The 5,000-nt window shown below is 48.9% G+C and overlaps 1 protein-coding gene across 1 annotated transcript in view; it reads right to left on the reverse strand.

The window, feature by feature from the left end:
• Positions 1–4,762: 4,762 nt before the first annotated feature.
• LOC134101194 (astrotactin-2) overlaps positions 4,763–5,000 on the reverse strand; it is a gene marked incomplete in the record, with an annotated part of 85,178 nt that continues 84,940 nt past the window's right edge. The window contains 1 exon segment of the mRNA XM_062554792.1: positions 4,763–5,000. This exon segment is cut by the window's right edge and continues 1,912 nt beyond it.

Below are 5,000 nucleotides of genomic sequence, written 5' to 3' on the forward strand. Positions count from 1 at the left end.
TCTCTGTGGACTCCTTCCATCTCCATGGCGATCGTCTCATTCACGCATGCACACACACACACACACACACACACACACACACACACACACACTTCTGAGTGCTACTGGCTGACTGGAGCATACACACACTCTGTCAGCAAACTGCTCACTGCGTTTTTTCCAGACACCCACCCTGAGAGAGAGCCCCAAACCTTGGGGGAGGGGGGAGGGGGGGAGGGGGGGGCAGAAGTTCCCCACAGAAGTGCGCTGTGTTCGTCCAGTTACGTCCAGCGCCACAGGTGCAGTGGGGGGGCTGCCGGGTCCAGAACGCTTTCACTCTTTGATCCGGCGCGATTCTGCTCCGGGTTCGGGCCGACTCCTCCTGGTCTGGACCTCACGGGAGGGGGGGGGGGGGGGGGGTTAGCTGACCCTCCTGGAGCAGCTGGGCAGAGAGGAGAGGAGAGGAGAGGAGAGGAGAGGAGAGGAGAGAGGAGCGGAGAGGAGAGGAGAGGAGAGGAGAGGAGAGGAGCGGAGAGAGGAGAGGAGAGGAGAGAGGAGCGGAGAGGAGAGGAGAGGAGAGGAGAGGAGCGGAGAGGAGAGGAGAGGAGAGGAGAGCAGAGGAGAGGAGAGAGGAGCGGAGAGGAGAGGAGAGGAGAGGAGAGGAGAAGAGAGGAGAGGAGAGGAGAGGAGCGGAGAGGAGAGGAGAGCAGAGGAGAGGAGCGGAGAGGAGAGGAGAGGAGAGAGAGAGGAGAGAGAGAGGAGAGAGGAGCGGAGAGGAGAGGAGAGAGGAAGGAGAGGAGAGGAGAGAGGGAGGGCGCTGGTTTTCCTGGCACAGAGCTGTGTTTGCCCAGGTGGGAAAATGTGTACACTGGGACCCGGGCCCCCGAGCGCACTGCCCACCCCCCCACCCCCCACACTGGCATCATGCACCCCCCCCCCCCAAACACACACACACTCAAACACACACACACTGGCATCATGCCCCCCCTCCCCCAACACACACACACACACACACACACACACACTGGCACCATGCCCCCCCCCCCCCCCCACACACACACACACATTGGCATCATGCCCTCCCTGGGCTGCTGCAGGGTGACTCAGACTTTCTCCTGAAGGAGGAGGAGGAAGGGGGGGGGGGGGGGGGGTACCTGCTCCTGAGGGACCCCCCCGCTCTTACACACACACACACACACACACACACACACACACACACACACACACTTGGCCCTGCCCAGCACAGTAGGAGGATGCGGAGGCCGGGGGCACACAGGGTGCTTCTGCAGCTGCTGCTGTTCTGGTGAGCTAGAACTAAACACTCACGTTCTTAGTTCCACCAGAACTCCTGGAGGTTCCACAGCCATGGGACGGAACACTTGGGAGAAGGCTGGAGTTCTGCTCTTTTTCAAAGTGCTTTCAGTTGATAACCTGGTGACCTTGGACTCTGTGTTGCCCTGGGAGACCACAGAGGTCACTCATTGGGCGGAGTGGGCAGGCGCTTTTAGAGCGCTGGGATTGGCTGGTATGCGTGGATGCCGAGTAGAGTTGAGGTCAAAGCGAATAAGGGAAACTGTCTCATATATATACAGTATGTACCACACGGATATCTAATGCTTTTATTTTAATACAACATACCCCGTTGTTCCGCAGATATATTTTAAGATGTAAATACTGATATTATATGATGATTGTACTTGCAAATCATAACTTTTTTGGTTTGAGATAGATGTTGCATTGCTAACGGAGACACCATAGGCGATGTTGGCCAACAGCTTGTGCATTGTGTCCCTATAGCGCGTGCAGAAAGCCTTGTCAACACTTGTCATAAACAGTCATTAATGTTGCTAAATGTTTATGCAAGCTCTGTCAATGGTCTGAAAATACCATATTGTTTATTTGTGCCTATGTCAAGATGGATGATCATAAAATACCTTTTTGGTGAGCTGAAATACATGTTGTTGAAGTAATATTGTCGATATGAAATCTTTGCTATAGAACAAAATGACAAAAAAAAAAAAAAAAATCATGTCATGTCATGGTATGTCAGTGTGATTTCTGATCATTTTATTTTCATGTGATCTCTCATCTTTCCAATTTGACTTTCTGATAAAAATGCACTGAAAGGCAGAAAGATAGTCAGCAAGATGTCACCCCCCCCCCTCCCCCCCCCCCTCCCAACCCCCCCCCCCCCTCCCCCCACCCCTCCCAACCCCCCCCCATCCCAACCCCCCCTCCCCCCCCCCCATCCCAACCCCCGCACCCACGAGCACTGTCTCCCTGACATCACATCCGTTCTAGAACACTGGACACTCCGTAGCCTCCATCTCTGACCCACCCTGGCCATGCTGCGCTCATGTGACCCTGCGGTCATCTGACCCACACGTCACCACCTGCACGACCGTCCGTGTCTAACGACACGATGGCGTCATGTTGCTATAGTGATTATCATCACAACAGCTGATCATAAAAGGATGTTTATGGGCCATCGCAGCACTAATATTCTAAACACCTTCATGACAGGTGCCGAGAAGTCCTTTGACGTTGGTAATAACTTATTTGGTAAACCATGTGTATGGCATGGTAGCGCCAGACCTATGACGTTGGCATGGTAGCGCCAGACCTATGACGTTGGCATGGTAGCGCCAGACCTATGACGTTGGCATGGTAGCGCCAGACCTATGACGTTGGCATGGTAGCGCCAGCCTTATGACGTTGGCATGGTAGCGCCAGTCTTATGACGTTGGCATGGTAGCGCCAGACCTATGACCCAGGGCTCAGCTGGAGTGCCATCACACCTCTCTCCATATTTTAGGCAAAATGCACTTTTTTGGGCACATACCACATTTCTTTGTTAGACTTCTAATTATTACTATTATTGTTAATTATAATATTGATATAATTATTAATTCTTTTTTTTTTTTTGTTATGCAGTTGTTCTTTGCTCATTACATTTTCACCGTTCCCAAAGTTGGATGGTTTAAGTACTCTGGACCATTGCAAACACTCAGCCGGCCAACCGTGTTTTTTGGTTCCGTGACCGTGGAGGAGAAAGGTGCTTAACTAAACCGAGTAACGATGTTAATTTTCTTGTCATGTATGGTGCATTAATAAAACACTGGTGAAGTGAACATACCTGCCCGGACTTGGACTCTTCTTCTTTGGCCACAAGCACAAGCACCTGTACGAGTCTGTTCACAGTCTAGCAATACCCTGCTAAAAAAAAAAAAAACAGCTTATGCTGGTAGCTTATTTTAGCTGGTCTTTGCTGGTTTTCTTCTAGTTCTTGCTGGTCTTTGCTGGTGTAGCTGGTTAGGCCACCAGGTGGACATGCTGCTGTGACCATCTGAGGAAGCTGGTAATGCTAGTGTGACCAGCCTGCAGTGTGGGATACAGCTGGTGTAAGATGGTCATGCTGGTGACCAGCCTGCCAAGCTTGACATTGTAGGAGTAAGATGGTCATGCCGGTTTGCTAGAATGACCAACATAAGCTGGCGTGGCCAGTAAACCTCAGCACTAATTGATGAGGTCAGTGGTATGGTGATCGTATAAATCTTATATGACTGTCCTGTGTGGTGAAATCTCCATGGAGGCAGAGGGCAGGGAGGAGGCAGAAGACAGACCGTCAAGAAGAAAGAGATGGGGGACGATTACTTGGCCCCCCGAAGAGTCCCAGCACCCACACAGGGGGTTATCATATTTTTAAGGTGGGTATTGGTAACAACCTGGTAGCAACATAGAAGCCTCTAAACCAAACCTATGCAATTCAACCACTACATGGTCCTTCAGATCAACCTCTTCAGGGTCCTTCAGATCACAACATTTCCCTCTCTGGGGGATGGGTGGGATTTGAACCTTGCACCTTTGGGGCTTAACACATACCTGTACTTACCCACTGGTTTGTGAACACAAGGGCATGAAGCATATTTGGTGAACACAAGAACATGAAGTATATTGGATGCACGTCTGCAACTAGTAGCTTCCCACAAAGCTATTTCTAATGGGAGTAGTCGAACTTCCAGAGGCTTAGTTCTATCCTGTTCCCAGGTGGGTTGGGTCTTTCCACTTCATTACACATTACTTTGTTCTACAAAACATGCCAAATGCCAATTCTTGAGGTAAGATTAGAACTGATTACCCATCATCAGTCCGGCTCTCTTCCACTCAACCACCAAGAGTGTGTACCCTGCTGAAAAAAAACAACCTGACTAGCTGAAGGTGGTTTGCTGGTTGACCAGCTTGTTTGACCATCCTATGATGGTTGACCAGCTAGACCAGCAAAACTTCTGCAAAAACATACGTACCCAGCTCACGATGGTAATTCAGCTGGTTTTGCTTGTCATACCACATCAAGATGGTCATTTTAGTTGGTGTTTCTGGTCTCCATTGCTGGGTTTTTCTGGCCATGCCAGCTCATGTTGGTAATTCTAGCAAACCAGCATGACCATCTTACTCCAACAATGTCAAGCTTGGCAGGCTGGTCACCAGCAGGACCATCTTACACCAGCTGTATCCCACACAACAATCTTGAATTTCCCCTTGGGGATCAATAAAGTATCTATCTATCTATCTATAACAGGTTGGTCACACCAGCATGACCAGCTTCCTCAAATGTGTCTAAGATAAGGAAAGACCAGCAGGTTATATGAAGCACCAAGCAAACATTATTCCCTGAGGAGCACTTTGTGGGCCTGCAAAAGCAGTATATACAGGTAAATGCAAAATGTTGTTGTTGATGTTGTTGCTGTTGTTGAGGTGTGGTTGAGAGAGTAAAGAGCAACACTTTAGCATTTTATATACATATTTAATATTTTATAAGTTTGCCAAAAGGACCACCAGAGCCACCTAATCACATATGATATTTACATTTGTCTTATGTACAGAATTATAATTTACTATCACAATTCATGGCATGAAACAAAATTCTCTGAAATAAAACTATTTGCAAAAATAATGAATTAGAATAACTTTCTGGCCTTTGAGATAGATTGACCTTTTGGTTGATTCTCTCAAAAGAAGAA

Source organism: Sardina pilchardus, chromosome 14, assembly GCF_963854185.1.
Source record: "Sardina pilchardus chromosome 14, fSarPil1.1, whole genome shotgun sequence".
NCBI lineage: Eukaryota > Metazoa > Chordata > Actinopteri > Clupeiformes > Clupeidae > Sardina > Sardina pilchardus.